Here is an 18,488-nt window from a genome sequence, read left to right as displayed (position 1 = left end):
AATTATAGCCTCCCATAGAAGTTTGCTCCTCTTTTAATAATGAGAAGGGAATTTTTTATTTCCCTCAAGGGGATTCTAGTCAAAAACAGAAGATGAAACCAGCTGGCGAATTTTCCAAATCAACTTTGTCTTCTTCCTTAGCGAGGTAGAAAGCATAGTTGGTAATATGGTGGAAGACTGATATTAATACGATTGGTCCTGAGGCTAATTTCATTTGGATCTCCAACAGATTTGAGTGTGAAGTTCTGTAGAATGGTGGTAAAGAACAAAAACAACTCCATCATTGCCAGGCCCTCTCCAAGACAAGACCGTTTTCCTAGAAAGAAAGAAAAATTGTGCTTAGAAATCTTCACAGAATATTAGTGTCAGCTGAAGTGAAACAGACTCAGTGTTCCACAACGATAGTGGGGGAAAGGAGCAAAAAGGAAGGATGCAGATGGGCAAAACTGATGGAAACTCTTATCGTTCATTATATTTCAGCCATTAATGGTCACTAGGGGCAGGAAGGAATTCCCTCTTCATACCATTCTTCCCATGGCGAGCCTTTGTACACTGTATCTTGCAGTGGAGTGAGACTTCCACTAAATAAGGGAGCAGGTGAGCCAGCTAACAGGCTCAGCTCATCTGTTGAGGGCTTTCAGGAAAAGCCAGACTATGGGAATACTAGAAAAACAATGTGTCATATATCACAATGGGGAAGTATTTCCTCAGATGAACTATTAGGAAGAGGCTAAGTCAGAGGAGGATGGGAGGGGTAAAAGGATTCTCCTTTTAGAGTGAGAGGTAGAGATGGGAAGGGTTTCTTTTTACCAGTGGAAAAAGGCATGAAGTAGTCACTTTTCTTGAATTTTCCATTCTGATCCAGGAAGTGCTGGGGGTCAAACTGGTCAGGGTTGGGAAACTCTTTGCTGTCATGCAAGACTGGGGAGAGCAGGGGGAAGATTGTTGTGCCCTAGAGGGAAGAAATTCCAGGGGAGAGTCAGTTACTATCATGAATATCCTTGGTATCACTATTGTCTCTAGTACTAAATACACTCTTCTTTATGAATGGTATAGAGTCAAAGGTTATGACATTAAGAATCATCATAGGCCTCAGTATAGCTTTCTGAGTTGATGTGCCCATTATTGTCCCCATCATGACCTCCTTGGGTTTCCAGCTAAACTAGTTCAACTGCTGTTCTCCATTTGCAGTGTTCACTCAGTGGTCTTTGTGTCTTTAAAATGTACATGTTCTGTGGCTGGAAGGCACTCCTTGTTCACTTCATCCTTTTAGAATCCCCAGTACCCTTTGGGTACTACCTCCTATAGGAAGCCTTGGCTAAGGCCCTGAGCTCTTTGTGCTCTCTCTCCCTCCAGTTCCTTGGTCTATATTTCACATCCACACCTGCTGCCTGTTGGACTCTGGACAGGCAGGATATTTGAATTTTCAGTGCATGACCCAATGCTTATAGCATCAGTTTTCCTTCGGGGGAGTTTCTTCAGCAGGAAGTCACTCTGGTAAGGACAGAACTAATACTTGCGGCTGACCTTCTGGTTCCAAATTGTGCTCCCTCCAGGAGAGGCCAATGTCCACTTTGGTCAAATACTCTTCTATTCTTGCCTCTTGTCAACAGCACTTGGCTCAGGAATTTTCACATTGTAGGTTCTTGCTAAAGCATTGATGATTTGAACTGAACAATGCACACAATGGGGGATATTAAGAATGAAATTAGGTGGAATTCTCCCTTCTTTCTTTGAAGTAGAATAGTTCTGCTGAGCTATTGCTAGGAAACTTCAATTTAATTTAATTGATGTTTATTTCGTAACCCCCAGAAATCTATGTTTTAGAATCTAAAGACCTCGGTTCTAGTTTCAGGTCCAACATTTGAAAATGTCCTTGTTAAAGTTATTTGCCTTGATACTCAATGTTTCCATCTGCACAATGGGACAGATAATATTATGTACCCAATCTACTTCAGTATTTGGTAAAAGGAAAAGACATAGACAAAAATTTCTCTTGAGCAATCTTACTCAGTTATTTTGCTTGTGCATTTTCTTTTCAGTGTTGCCATGATGAATTTGAAGCAGGGAGAACCAAGAGAAGTGTATCTTTTCCACCATTTCTTCATTCAACACCACATACAAAATAACTTGTATGTTCCAAAAAACTTCCTTAAGGCATAACTTCCTATGAGATCATGACAATCAAACTTGATTTTCTAATGTCTAAAATGAGATCAGTGCACCAGATGATGTTTGAGATGTCTTCCAGCACTAGGTCCCATGGCCCCATGACTACTGACCTTTGGGAGGAAATATTGTTGGAATTGAATGTCCCGGTTCACTGCATGGGCCACGTTGAGAGGTACAAGGTCAATGAATCTTTGCACTTCATGCACCACAGCATTCGTATAGGGCATATCTTGTCTGTCCATTATGGAAGGAATTCGATTAGGTCCAATCACACGGTCAATTTCCTCATGAATTTTTGCTGCAGGGACAAAAACATGAATAGACACTCAGCTTTCTGGTCTGGGAATGCCCAACAGAGCCTTTGTGGAGTATTTGCCTCATCACATGACCTAAGATGTTTCTCAAATGAGGAGCAATGAGATATTTTTCTGCGGCTTACTAGATAGGAGTCAGGAAGAACTGTGGTTGCATTCCTCTGTAGACACCATCTATATAAATTTAGGCAAGTCATTAAACCTAACTAAGCCTCATTTTCCTCATCTGAAAAATGGGATCACACATTATCTGTCTTCTAAGGTTCTTTACACCTCTAAATATAATATCCCATTGTTTTGTAAAATGGAGATAATATCTGCACTCCCTTCAAGGCCATCAAATGAAATTATCTGTTTTAGGTGATTTGCAAACCTTATATTCTTTATGTTTATGCCAGCTATTATTGCCAAAGGAAGTAGATGTTTTAATTTGAATTCCATAGTGTTGCTGATGATATTATCATCTTGATTTAAATCATTCACCAGGTATGTATCTTATCTCTTGTCTCAATATCCTAAATTGCTGAGGCATAGACTATCAGCATTAGAAATGACATGTTTTTCACCTAGGACCTTCCACAAATGAACAGGAAACCTGTTTCTTTTTTTGAATGACTATATATTTTTTTACTTTTAATTTTTAAATTTACCTCTAATTATTTAATATTTTTAGTTTTCAACATTGATTTCCACAAGACTTTGTGTTACCAATTTTCTCCCCATTTCCACCATTCCCCAACCTAAGATAGCGTAGATTCTGATTGCTCTTTTCCCCAGTCTGCCCTTCCTTCTGTCACCCCATTAACCCCTCCTTTATCCCCTTTCTCCTAACTTTCTTGTAAGGCAAAATAGATTTCTACATCCCATTTCCTGTATATCTTATTTCCCAGTTGCATGTGAAAACAACTTTTTTTTGGAGCATTTGTTTTTTTAACTTTAGAAATTCTCTCTCTTCTTCCTTCCACACCCACCCTCCTTGAGAAAGCAAGCAATCCAACATAGGCCACATATGTATCATTATGCAAAACACTTCCATAATAGTCATGTTATGAAAGACTAACTATATTTACCTCCATCCTATCCTGTCTCCCTTCATTCATTTTTCTCCCTTAACCCTGTTCTTTTTCAAAAGTGTTTGCTTTTGATTACTTCCTCCCGCTATCTGCCCTTGCTTCTATCATCCTCGCCTCTTATCCCCTTCCCCCCTACTTCCCTGTACAGTAAGATACCCAATTGACTGTATATGTTATTCCCTCTTTAAGTCAAATCCGATGAGAGCAATTCATTCCCTTTCACTTGCCCCCTCTTCCCTTCCCACAGAGTTGCTTTATCTTGCCAATTTTATGTGAGATAATTTACCCCATTCTATCTCTCCCTTTCTCCTTCTCCGAATATATGCCTCTCTAACCCCTTAATTTTATTTTTTTTAGATATTGCCCTTTCTTATTCGGCTCACCCTGTGCCCTCTGTCCGTATGGATGGATATTCCCTTCTACTACCCTAATACTGAGAAAGGTCTCATCAAATATCATCTTTCCATGTAGGAATGTAAACAAAATCATGCAACTTTAGTAATTCTCTTACGATTTCTCTCTCCTGTGTACTTTTTCATGTTCTCTTGATTCTTGTATTTGAAAGTTAAATTTTCTATTCAGCTCTGGTCTTTTCATTGAGAAAGTTTGAATGTCCTCTATCTTATTGAAAATCTATGTTTTTCCCTGGAGTATTATGCTCAGTTTTGCTGGGTAGGCAATTCTTGGTTTTGATCCTAGCTCCTTTGACCAATGGAATATCATATTCCAACCCCTTCAATCCCTTAATGTAGAAACTGCTAGATCTTCTGTTATCCTGATTATGTTTCCACAATACTTGAATTGTTTCTTTCTGGCTCCTTGCAATATTTTCGCCTTGACATGTGAACTCTAGAATTTGGCTACAAATTCCTAGGTGTCTTCTTTTTGGGATCTTTTTCAAGAGTTTATCAGTGGATTCTTTCAATTTCTATTTTACCCTCTGGTTCTAGAATATCTGGGCAGTTTTTCTTGATAATTTCTTGAAAGATAATGTCTAAGCTCTTTTTTTTGATCATGACTTTCAGGTAGTCCAATAATTTTAAAATTATCTTTCCTGGATGTATTCTTCAGGTCAATGGTTTTTCCAATGAGATATTTCACATTGTCTTCCATTTTTTCATTCTTTTGGTTCTGTCTAATAATTTCTTCAATTCTTATAAAGCTACAAGTTTCCACTTACTCCAATCCTATTTTTAAGGTAGTATTTTCTTCAGTGGTATCTTGCACCTCCTTTTCCATTTGGCTAATTCTGTCTTTTAAGACATTGTTCTCCTCATTGGATTTTTGGAGATCTTTTGCTATTTGGGTTAGTCTATTTTTTAAGGTGTTATTTTCTTCAATTTTTTTGGATCTCCTTTAGCAAGTCGTTGACTTGTTTTTCATGATTTTCTTGCCTCACTCTCATTTCTCTTCCCAATTTTTCCTCTACTTCTTTCACTTGATTTTTCAAATCCTTTTTTAGCTCTTCCATTCCCTGAGACCAATTCAAATTTTCTTTGGTGGCTTTTGATATAGGCTCTTTGACTTTGTTGACTTCTTCTGTCTGTATGTTTTGACCTTCTTAGTTACCAAAAAGAGATTCTATAGTCTGAGTCCTTTTATTCCACTTCTCATGTTCACAGCCAATTACTTGACTTTTGAGCTTTTTGCCAGGGTACTACTGCTTTCACAGTGGAGAGTGCTTTCTCCCAAGTTTCACGGGTTTTGAGCTGCTGTGTTCAAAGCTATTTCTATTCTGAGGTGGTATGATACTCTTCTCCTGGACTTTGCTCTGTTCTGTGAGTGGAAGCACTCCTTTCTGCCATGTAACTACCATGAGACTCCCTCTCCATAGTCACCACAAGCACCACACCATTGCTTCTTCTCCCCCAAGAATCGCCAACCAGGACCTTCACCCAGATCCAAGTAAGGCAAAGCAAGAGAACACTGCCTCTGCACCAGCAAAGCAATCCCTGCATTCCTGCTCTAATACACTGCTTGATTCCTCCCATCGTGTGAGCTAGGGGCTCTGGAAGCAGCTGCTAGTGGAGCTCTGGAAGCAGCCACTGCAGGTTCCTCCTCCTGCCCCCTGCAGCTCCTGGGGCTGGGACCGCACCTCACACCTTTCTCATCCAGATTCAGCAATTTTCCCACTGACCTACTCCATTGTCTTTGGAGCTTGTGGGTTGAGAAGTCTGGTAACTGCCACACCTCAGTGATTCTAGGCGCTGATGCCTGATCCACCCTGTCTAGTCCTTGCCTGGTCTGTCCTGATGTTGTCCAACCTGGGCTTCCTCTGCTCCCAGTACAGTGGGATAGAACCTTCCTGGTGACAATCCAGGCTGTCTTGGGCTGGAGACTTGTTTCCCTCTGTCATTTTGTGGTTTCTTTTTCTCTTTGTTTATAGTTATTTTTACAGGTCTTTGGAGGGATTTGGGGGGGAACTGAAAACAAGTCCTTGGTTTTAAGCTGCCATGTTGGCTCCACCCCCAGGAATCCTGTTTCTAATGGAACAAACAAATGGTCATATAGCCTTTGCTTGAAAACCTCCAGAGGAGCTGAATGGTCTTTGGGGAGAATTTGAATGGTTGGTAAGTCTTTCCTTACATGAAGCCTCCAGGTGTCAGTTTCAATTTCTATCAATGGTTCTTGGTTCTACTCTTAGAATCCAGCAAACCCCGCCCTGGTAGAATGTAAGTCATTTGAGGAAAAGGGTGTTTGACATAAGTCTTTGCATCCTGATCATAGAACTGAGGGCACATGATGGGAGCTTTATACAAGTTTGTTAAAATGGATTGAATTCCCAAAGACAATCCTTCACATACTGTAATAATGACTATATCCTGCCCAAGTGCTACTGTCTGACCTGTTGCTGATCTGTGTGGGAGTAATGAAAATCCAGGAGGTGAAGACATGGTGCCAGCTCCTGAGCAAGGTACAGGGCTGAGAAAGCAAATCTGGTCTGTAAGCATGGCTAATCTTCTACTTTACCTTGGACCTCAGGGTGTTTCAGAATGAGCAGCAGGCCATATCGTAGAGTGCTGCTGGTTGTCTCTGTTCCTGCAGTAAGTAAGTTTCCTCCAGATGCTAATAGGTTCTCCAAGTCAAATTCAGACTGGGGATTATCTTTCTCCTAAAGGAGAGATACAAAATAAATGAAGTAATGTGAGAGAGCAGAGAACACTTTTAGTAATCATATGAAGTACATAAAGTTTGTCTTAGGAGCCCTTCCCACCTTCATTTCTCTAATCTAAGAGACTAGACCCTTCCCAATACCCTCTGGCTTCCAGGGCCCAACCTCATGCTTGCCCTTCCCAGGTAAACTTCTCCTCAAACAATATTGCATAGAGGATAGAGGACTAGACTTTGAATTGGGAAGATCTGGATGTAAATTTATCCTCAGCTAAGAGGTATGTATGTGTCCATGGAAAAGTCACCTAATTCTTCTTGGCTCCAGTTACCTCACGTATAAGAGGAGAGAGTTGGATCCCTTCAAGCTCTCTATCTACTATCATTGATATGTATAGTGTTGAGAGGACCTGATCAAGGAATTCACTTAAACCTTAATGACTTAGTAAGTTATACTTTATACTGATATTTTGACCTCAAAACAGGACAACAACTTTGTAAAACAACAACAACAGTAAGAAGGAATTTTAGATTTTTAAAATGAGGAAATGAGAGAAATGTTTTGTGGTAGAGAATATGGAATTTCAAAATGTGTAGGAAACATGAACTTCTACCAGCCAAGCTGTGACTAAAGAGAAATTGTTTTTAAAAATCTTCCTTAAGTTGTCATCCAGCTTCAGCTTGAGACTTACACATATGGGAAACTTACTACTTAACGAAGAATTTCATTCCAGCCTCGGACATTCTGAGCTTAATCGTGCATGGAATCAGATGGACTTGTGGCCATCAACATTGTAAAATTGTGCAATTTTTAAAGATTAAGGAACCAATATCAATTCAATTTTGAGTTATGAGTGCAGAGGACCAGTGATGAAGAATGCTACATGCCTTCTGAAGGAGAGTTGATGGACTAGTATGCAGAATGAGGCACATATTTTTGGTCATGGCCAATATGGACATTTAATTTCCTTGATCATGCTTATGTGTTAACAAGGGTTTTGTTTATCTTTTCTTCATTGGGTTGGAGGACATAAGTATTTGATAAAAGAAGATGGACTTTAGAGAAAAAGTTAATGATAAGTGGATACCAATTGAAGCATACTTTTTAAAATTTATTTGTCTTGAGTTTATTTTGTCTATATTTTCTTTCCAATATGACTGATATGGAAATGTGTTTTTCATGACTACATGTGCATAACTTGTATGGAATTTCCTGCCTTCTCAGAGAGCTGGATGAGGAGAGAGGAAGAAGAGAATTTGGAACTTAGTTTTAAAAATAAATGTTAAAATTTGGTTTTACATGTATTTACATAAAAATACTATAATAATAATAACAATAATGAAAAATAAGATGGATGTTTAGAAAGAAGGGTGGATTTTAAGCATTTCCCAAACAGAAACTCAAAGTGATTCAGGTATTTGACATGGAAAACTTTGAACCATGCAAGCATAATCTAAACAAATTGATGAGAAAACATAAAACAATGTATTCAATACTCGATGCTTATCTGTCAATTCGACATTTTTTATAAATCTCCCTTTGCTACAGGACCACTGAAATAAGGCAGTAAAATAAAGGCGAAAGGAACAAAGTGGGAATATATCTAGGGAAGTGGGTTAAAGGAGTCGCTATCAACCTGGAAAAAAGTTTCTAGTGAACATTTCAATGATCTGTATTTAGTTTGTTGATGTTTAACATTTTTTCAGTGTATTAAATAACTCAAAAAAGAAATATATAAGAAATATCTGTTATGTGCCAGGCAGAGTCCTAGGAAGTGGGGATATAAAGGCAAAGATAAAAAATCATACAGTTTCTATGTTTAAAGAGTTCGCATTCTACTAAACGAATACAACACATTTAAAGATAAATCTACATGGGATCTATACAAGATAAATACACAGAGATTTTTGGATGTGACACTAACAACAGGAGGAATAAGACAATGCTACTTGAAGGAGATAGCAGCTACATGTGGAAGGATATTAGGACTGCTAAGAGTTGAGGAAAGCAAGAAAGAGTATTCCAGGAATGGGGGTCAGAGTGTATGAAAGCAAAGAGGCAAAAGATGGGATATTATGTATAGAGAACAACAAGGAAGCCAGTTTGGCTGGAACATAGAAGGGGTGAGGGTGGAAATATATAACCAGGCTAGAAAGAAAAGTTGGCACCAGATTGTGAAGAGTGTTAAAAGCCAAACGGATGAATTTGTGTTTTGTCTTAGGAGCCCTGATGCTTTCTGATCACAGTAATGACCCAGTGACTCTTGGACTTTTTACATGTTATTTTTGCAGATGTTGTGAAGAATGGATTGAGAGGCTTGATGTTTTGAGAGCTGTTAGGAAAGAATTGTTAATGTCTGTGTAAGAAATGATGTTGAATTGAACTAGGGTGGTTGTGATGTGAATAGAGAAGAAAAGGGTTAAGGCTTACTGCCAGGATAGGGCTGGGGGGGGAGGGGAAAAAGACACTTCCTTTCTACTTTTCCCTGGTATAACCCCACCCCCATTGGCAAGAGTTATTTGGATAGTTCAGATCCAATGGGAAAGAGAACTGCCTTGTTCAACCCTCCCAAAGTGATTATTCCTTCTAGAGGAAGTTTTATCCACTGAGTTAGACTGTGAAGGAATGAATAAATCAGCATTTATCAAGCATCTACTATGTTCCAGGCCCTGTGCTATGCACCTTACAAATATGATCTCATTTGGTCTTTACAAAGGCCATAGGAGGTAGGTAGATGCTATCACTGTCTCCATTTCACTGTTGAAGAAATAGAGGTAGACATGGTAAGTGACTTGTCTACTGCTATAAAGTGTCTGATTCTAGATTTGAACACAAGTATTTCTGACTTCAGGCTCAGTACTCTATCCATACCACCACCTAGCTTCTTCCATCAGTCTGAGTGGAAGTACGCAGGACTGGGAGATAGCTAAGAATTAACTGGAATGTTGGACTGATGTCCTGATGGCAACTATGAGTAAATTTTCATTGTTAGGGGAGAATATGGGATACTTTAAGTGCTTTATTTTGTTCTCTGAATTGCTTTGTGGGTTTCTGGGAGGCTTTTGTATCTTTTTCATTTTTTGGTAGACCAAAAGAAAGATTGTCCTCTTCCTGAAATTAATTAATTTTGAGAGCTTTTTATGGAAGCTAGTTATAGCTATTTTTATATAATGTTTGAAGGTTTTTCTTTTGTCGTTCAGTCATTTCAGTTATATCTGATCCTTCATGAACCCATTTCACATTTTCTTGTCAAAGAAATTGAGGTGGTTAGCTTTTCCACCTCCAGTGCATGCATTTTCTCACATTTAGATATTAAGTGACTTGCCCATAGTAATAGCAAAGATTGTCCTTTAGGTGAACCTATGATGTAGAGATTTTTTTTTATAATATCATTATCAGATGAATTATGTGTAACTGCATGCACATTTTTGCTTTGCTTTTGTGTATGTTCTTGTAATCATGGGGTCATGGCTTGAACCAGATCCGGGACATTTGTATCAGACCCAGGACATTTGGATCAGACCCAGGACATTTGGTGGTACTTTCTTCTCTATAAAAATCTCTGTTTTTGCTTTGCTACTTGCTGGTTCCTCTTAGTAAGAGGAAAGCATAATTTTCAATAAATGCCTTTGTTTTGGTTGGAGATGGTCTGAGTCTGTGAACTGTTTTGAGACAATCCCATGACCCTCCCCCCATTACAACTATTTCACTTACAGAGTTCAGATAAAGGACAGGGTCAGACCAAGTAAAGCCTAATTACTAGAAAGCCAATGGAATCCTCAAGGCTCTCTGGTGTTTCTTCCTGTGCTTTGAGGAGAGTGGCCTGTAAGAGTCCTTAGAATATCACCCTTGATTAATTAGCAAGATTCTTCCCCCATGCATCCTACCTGTCGCATCTTGGAGAGATAGCAGTCAATATAGTCTTGAGGGTTGTTGGGATCCAATATCTTTTGATGCTCCTTCACTTTTTCCCAAATGAAACGTTGAATTGCCTTTGTATTTCTAGAAATTCTTTTGTGATTTCCAGGGAGACAGCACTCTAAATGCTTGGTAAAAGGTTGTAGAGCTAAGGCCCCCCCACCCTACCCAAACAAACACTATGTGAGTTTACTTTCATAAAGAGACAACTTTATATCTCTACTTAAAACTATTAGTCCTATTCAGTGGCATTGCATTTATTTTCAAGTTTATATTTTTATTAACAAAGGTATTTTCTCTCTCATCCTCACTATACATTGAAAATAAAAGCAAAACAAAATGCCTTGAACACGTATATAGCCACCTGAGCAAAAATAATCCCCACTTTGGCAATAGTGAGAAATTTGTGTCATATTCCATATATTAAGTCCTTTCCTTCTCTGTCAGAAGGAGGGCACCATGTTTCATTGTGGTTTCTCTGGAATCATGGTGGGTCATTACGTTGATCAGAGTACTTTAGCCTTGTGTGGTGTTTGTCTTTCCAAAGTTTTTGTTATTGACCACATTGGTTCTGCTCACTTTGCTTGGCATCAATTCATAAAGGCGTAAAGCTGACCTTTTCATCATTTTAAAAAACATAGTAGAAAATCAGTTGCATTTATTACCATAATTGTTCAGCTATATTCCATTGAATGAGCAACTTCTCAGTTTCTAGTACTTCGCAGCCCCCTCAAAAAAGACTTGTTTCAAATTTTTTTGCATATCATTCAATTTTGTATATTTTCTTCTTTTTTGATATTTTTTGGCTAGTGTCCAAATAATGGTATCAATGGTTCGAAGGACATATATAATTTACTAATTTGGGAGTGATAGATACAAATTGCTTTCCAGATAGCCTGGAGAATTCACAACTACATCAAGAGTTTGTTGATATGCTTGTTTTTCCCATAGTCACTCCAACATACGATTTTTACCTTTGTTTATGTACTTTTTGTATCATTTGAAAGGAAAAATCGAGACTTGTCCACTTTTATAAGAAATCAATTTGGGGCCATTTTTTTTGGACAATCTTTAAAGTACAGTAAAGTGGCAGAATGTTTTTAAGGCATTCATTCAGAAAAGACTTGATATTGAATATAAAAGAGTGGGAATTTCTAGCACTCATCAGTAGACAGAACACTTTATCCTAACTGGACACCATAAGTTTCACAGAAATATACAAGAATATTAGGGAGGTCAGAAGCTATTGGCATCACTGAAGTTCAAGGAAGCAACAATCTCATTTCTCTAACTAAAATGGGTATAGAGCAGAGAGAGAAACCTGGGTAGAAGACAACACTTCTTTCTCCTCCAGTGATGGGACATTAGCAGAGTACAGTGATGCCATATTCTAGTGGGAGTAATTACTAGGACTCAGGGGAGGGGGAATTTAATAAAGGCTTCAAAAAAAGGAAAGCTCTGACCATCAGGGAAGTTCAGCACTTGAAGTGAGAGGAAGAGAAAGATTCTCTTTAGGGAAGAGAGTGTAAAACCAACTTCTTTCTTTATATTTTGTTTTTCAATTAACAAACATTGTCTCTTCCTGCCTCTAGAATTAAAAATTATTAAAATTCTCATAATAAATATGAATAGCCAAGCAAAAGAGAAATCCCACATTGGATATATTCTTAAGTGTTTGTCTCATTCTGCATATCCAGTCTGTCACCTCTTGGTCAGAAAAAGAGTAATATATTTCATTATGGCTCCTCTGGAATCCGTGGTGGTGGTCATTGCATTGATCAGAATCATTCAATCTTTCAAAGTTCTTTGCTTTTACAATGTGTTGTAATTGTATAAAATGATCTCCCAGTTCTGCTCATTTCACTCTGCATCAGTTTATACAGTCCTTCCTAGGCTTCTCTGAGCTAATTCCTTTCATTATTTCTTTCAGTAAAATAGGATTCCATCAAATTAATGTAACATAATTTTTCAACCATTCCCTAATTGAAGGGCATGCCCCTCAGTTTCCAGTTCTGTGCTACAAGAAAAAAAGCCAATATGAGTATTTTTGTAAATATGAGTCCTTTTCATTTTTCACTGTATCTATAGGGGCTGAAACTAAGAGAGACATTCCTGTTTGAAACGATATGTAGTTTATTGACTTTTGCTGCACAGTTCCAAATGGCTTTCCAGAAGAACTCCATCATATTAATGTTTCAGTTTTCTAGAGGCTCCACCAATATTTGTCACTTTATTTTTTATCATCTTTGCCAAATGAGAGTGAGATTTGCTTTATTTTCACTTTTCCAATTATTAGTGATTTGCAACAATTATTTCATACGGTTGTGGGTACCTTTGATATTTTCCTTTGAGAAATACTTGATCATAAGTTTTTTGCAGTTGTTCTTTGATGGATAGATTTAATAAAGTAGAATCATTTTTTATAAATCTTTTCATTGATATTTTTGCCAGTGAAATTGTTACAAAACATTTTCCACCAGTTATTTGCTTTCTTTCTAATTGTAGCTGCATTGATTTTGTTTGTGCCAATAATTTTCAATTTTATATATAAAAATTGCTCCCTTTATCTTCTGTGATTCTATAAATCCACTCTTTACATATCTGAAATGCATTCTCTTCCTCATATATCTACAGTACATGTGATGTGACCTTTTATATCTGTCATGTATAATTTTGAAGCTAATCTTTGCATACATTGTGAAGTGTTGGTCTTACCTTGTCTTTTTGCCAGAATATTTACAAGATTTTCCAGTACTGAAAAAAATTCAAATAGTGAGTTCCTGCCCTACTAGCTGGTCGTTTTTATGTATATCAAGCATTAGGCCACAAGGGTAGCTTGTTTCTAATTGCATTATACTTCATCAATTTCACTGACCTGCCTCTCTATTTCTAAATTAGTAACAAAGCATTTGGTGATCAGGTACTGCTAGGCCCCCTTATTCTCCCATTTTGTCATGATTTCCCTTGAGATTCTTGAGATTTTGTCTCCAGCAGAATTTTATCATCATTTTTTCTAGCACTATGAAATAATACTTGGATTTGTATGGCATTACAAAAATAAAAGAAATGAGGTTTGAGTGCCATTCTTATTATATTTGTTCAGTCTACCTATGAGCAAATGAGATTCCTTTAATTATTTAGGTCAGTCTCAATTTGCATAAAGGGAGCTTTGTAACTATTGTGTTCAAACAGTTCCATTGTTCATGTTGGTAAGTTGATTCCCAAATATTTTATATGTTCAATAGATTGTTAAATGAATTTTTCTTTCTATCACTGCTTGTTCACTTTGGTTACATACAGAAATATTGATAACTTTGTTAAAGTTACTAACCAAATGACCAGTTTTGGATTAAGCAGTAATTGATGTTTCCTCTACTAAAGTCCTCCTATTGCATCTAGTCCCAGTATGCAGGTGACCTGGGCTGTCAAAGGATCTGGAAGCTCTTACCAATGTGTAAAGGTCCACCATAAAGACTAGGCCATAGCACTCCCAGGATCATTGTAAGCTATTGGCCTAACTGACTTGTTCACTTAGGTATGGACAGTGGTCCTCCCTAATCCCTCCAATATGGTCTGGGCAGGCTCTTTGTTCACAATTATTTTACTTGACCACATCTGTGAACACTATCCTATCTAGGATATCCCAAGCTCCAATCGGATATTTTTCCATAAAATTTAAATATTTGTCTCACTTAGAACTAGTTTAGAGGCCTACAGGGGGCAAAGTATCTATACTGATCTCAATTGATAATCAAATATATTGCATGATGTTATTGTCCTTGAGGGCATGATATGTGAATATGGGTTGTATGTTCATATGTGTTGGGGACGTTGCTAAGAGATGAGAGCCTATGCTACTCTGATTCTGCTGCTGAAACTGAGCAAATGACCACAGAATAAGAAGACTGTTCTGGCCTTACCTGTGTCCATGGTGAGTTAAGTAGTTGAATGTTTTCTTTTACCAAGTTCATCAGATATAGAAATGTCTTGTCATTGTAGTTGAATCGATCCCGAAAGAGGATAGAACAGATTACATTGCATGGGGCACAGCCAAGGATGAAGGTGGGATCAGTGGCTTGACCTAATGTAGAGAAAAGTTACCAAAAGAGGAAAAACTAACTGTAACAGAAATGTCTCCAATCATGTAAGAACTGGACATCTCTTCTGTCCATTCCTGGATGTGGTGTTTAATTCCTCTAAGGCTAGTGAATGCTGTTCTCTTGGATAATTTCCTTTACCCTTCATAAGGAAACTAGATAAGCATATAATACCTGAGTATGAAAAGAGAGGTGGGAGTTCTCTGCCCCAGCAGAGTGAATAGTTGGTCAGTGTGACAAGACAGAGACTTTTAAAATGGCTCCTAAACCAAGTAGTATTTAGTACTTGGATTTGGTGAGCAGTTGGACCCCACGTAGGCAGGAAGACAGAATGGAAAACCAACCCTTTGTTTTCCTGAACTCCTCCACCAGGCATTGGGCTTCTTCTTGAACTCTCTCTTCGATACTTCTCTTCCCCATCCCAAAGTTCCTTAGGGTCATGAGGGAAAATCTGCGGAGTTGTTTCCACCTCTCTCCATGACTGAAAACAATTCCTAGACAAAGGAGAAGAAAAGGACATTGGTTATTGTAACACAGGAGGTGATGGAGGGCACAGTGTGCATGGCGGCCATAGGCTTTTGGGCTTAATTCAATAATGAAGTTAAATTTTATTTAATTCAAACCAAAATACAATGTAGTGTGGCAGGTATTAGGTATCTTCTCTAATGAAGGTCTTTTCCTAGATACTGAGAGCAGCACAATACTTTTAATGGAATATTCTGCCAGTGACTCTTTTGAATATATTAAACTTGCCTTGTCCTTTGAATACATCTTCAAATATTGGAAGAACTCCTCTGTCTTTAAATACATCTCCTTGATCAATTAGAGCTTCCTTCATAATGTTATATCCATGTAGCACCACAATACGCCGGGTTCCAAGATAAAGAGTATAGATGGGTCCATATTTTTCTGCCAGCTGTGAAAAGAATGCCAAGAAATAGGAAGAGGTTCAGTGTGAAACTTTAGGAAGTTGGAATTTATCCCCACAACTACCTCATAATGTACCATGACAATGTATATATATGCATGCATGGGATCATATGTTGTCAATGAATTCTGGGAATACAAAGGCATAAGCTGTGTGACAATGAAATAGTATTCTCATTCCTTTTAGTTTGCTCCTTGGGAATGCCTGTCACTGTATGGCATAGTATTTTTCTGAGGTACCTTCCCTGTGTGCTCCATTGGTACCTACCTAGTGCAAAGAGATTATAAAAAAAGGGCCAGACATTGATGTTGGCTAGATGTCTCATGCAAGATTTATAGGAGGACATGGAAAAAAGCCACACAGGATGCAGAGGGGCTTGATGTTTCCTAAGAAAAGCTACCTATTCTTATTGTCTCCCCTCACATTTCTGAAATATTTGCAGCATTTATTCAGTCATCAGTATTCAGCTTCATCTGATCTCTAGAAAGTTACTAATATTCTCTTAAGAGCCAACTCTGATGGCCTTATGTCAATCCACATTCTTCTAGACCTCTTTACAGCATTTGACCCTGTCATATATTCTCTTCTTTCTAGGTTTCTCTAATTTCTCTTTCTCTCTCTCTCTCTCTCTCTCTCTCTCTCTCTCTCTCTCCTCTCTGTCTCTGTCTCTCTCTGTCTCTCTCTCTCCCCTTCCCCTCCACACTTTTACCTGTCTGATTGCTCCTTATCAGCCTCCTTTGCTGGATCATAATCCATGTTGCACCAGAAATCCATATATGGTTCTCTTCTAAGCCATCTTATCTTCTCTTTCTACACTATTATTCTTGGTAACCTCATAACCCCTATGGAGATAACTCTCAGATCTATGCATCTTGTCTTATTATCATTCATATGTATCCATATAAATGCTACATTAAATAGGTTTCATTATACTTACCCTAAAAAAGCCCCGTTCAGTTTTGTTAATTTGCCCTGAAGAGAACAGTGCCTTTCCAAACAATATGCAGCTGAAACCTCTTATTCTGTGTCATCTTCATAATACTAGTATGTTAGCACTTACTTAATAAATGATATTTTCATCTCTTCTTTCAATGGCCTCCAAGTTCTCTCACCTGCTTGTAGTATTTCTGCAAGACTAACAACTAAATATTCCTGTGGCACATTTTTTTCCATATCATTTCTCTACTCCAAAGTCAGCAGGGGCTCTGTACTGCCTCAGTAACAAGGTACTTAAATGCCTCCATAGCTGCCTCTAACCTAAATGTTCAGATTTATTTCATTTCACCCCCTCATCCCCAACTTTAAATTCTTGTGAAGCTCACTTCCTTGCTATATTCCCTTCCAACTTTTGCCCAGATTCTCTCCCCTGCCTGGAATTCATTCCCACCCTCTCTTCCAATCAGAATCTGTTCCTTCCTTCAAGTTCCAGCTCAGCTTCCTACTTGAAACTTTTTTGTGGGTACCCCAATTACAAGTGCTTTCTCTGTCCTCTCATTACCTTCTACTTACTTATGTATGAATTTGTTGTATGCTTCTAGTAGAACATGACCTCTTCGAGGACAAGATCTACTCTCTTTCAAGGAGAGATTGTTTTATTCACCATGTTTCTTTTCTGTGTCTGGCACAGTACCTTTTCCCTGATCGATACAGAAGAAGTCCTCATTAACTGAATGGTTGATTTTCTTTTTGTGTTCACAAAGTCCAGTATGATACATTACAAAAGATAAAGATTTGATCCTGTTGTTGAATTTCTTCTGCTACTAAATTTTTGAGAAAACAATCCTACATGCCTGACCTCATTGCTAATGGAGACATCACTCAAAGAGTGCTTACATCACATTATCCATGACCCAGGACTCTAAAACACCATGATTCTTGATTCAATTATTCATTTGAATACCTTGTGTCTCTCCCCACCACTCAAACCCCAAATCCAGATCCTTTACCTGTGAAAATGATGCAGGGAGGTTTTTGAAATCCAGTTGCAGGATGTTGCCAATAAAAGGTAAAGGAGTGGGACCTGGTGGCAGTTTCCCCCTTTTCAATTCTTGGCTCCATAGAGAGAAGAAGATCAGGAAAAGAACACAAGCCAAGAGGGCAGCTGTGGTGATTCCCCAAGGATCCATTGCCCTGAGAGATTGTCTTACAGCTCTCAGAGGTACAAGCTCAGATTGCAGACTTTTATAATCATTGGTAGAAAACGGGGGCTGGGAACCCCCAGTCAACAAACAGGTTGTCCTTGTAGATAAGGAGGATTAGTTTTCCATTAACTTTGATTAGTTTAGCAACCAAGGAAGGAAAAGTTTACAGATATGTTTTGAAATATGTTCCTAACTAACCTGTCCCTAACCTGCATAGAAAAAGCAAGGGAAGGGAAGAGAAGGGAAGTATTTCATCCAGTTTATCTTGTTTGGATTTCAGACTGTCAACAATTAAATTTCAGCCCACCTATGCATGTTGTTCAACTGAAGAGAGAACAAATATCCAAATCCGGGCTCAGAGGAGGTAATGGTGGATATTAAATTGTGAGATCCTGATGACTTGACCTAACCCTAAAAAAGGTTAGGTGTTATCTTTTTATCTTCTAAGCTACAGTGGACTTAATTGATTTCTTAACCATGCTTTAATATTCTCCATCTTTAATATTCTTTTTGAGAGAGAAGGTGGCAGCAAAATAAATATTGTCATGCTCTGCCTTCTTTCTGTCCTCTTTGAGTAGTGACCCACTTGCCCTAGGTATCCTCCCTAGTTTCTCCTTTCTTCTTCTTCTTCTTCTTCTTCTTCTTCTTCTTTTCTTCTTCTTCTTCTTCTTCTTCTTCTTCTTCTTCTTCTTCTTCTTCTTCTTCTTCTTCTTCTTCTTTTCTTCTTCTTCTTCTT

General features: G+C 38.2%; 1 pseudogene; it reads right to left on the bottom strand.

The window, feature by feature from the left end:
• Nucleotides 1-2: 2 nt before the first annotated feature.
• On the bottom strand, nucleotides 3-17,774 carry LOC118828059 (annotated as a pseudogene).
• Between the last annotated feature and the right edge of the window lie 714 nt (nucleotides 17,775-18,488).

This window comes from Trichosurus vulpecula, chromosome 8 (genome assembly GCF_011100635.1).
Source record: "Trichosurus vulpecula isolate mTriVul1 chromosome 8, mTriVul1.pri, whole genome shotgun sequence".
Lineage (NCBI taxonomy): Eukaryota > Metazoa > Chordata > Mammalia > Diprotodontia > Phalangeridae > Trichosurus > Trichosurus vulpecula.
Note: the sequence above shows the minus strand (reverse complement) of the source record. Positions and strands in the feature narration are given on the sequence as shown.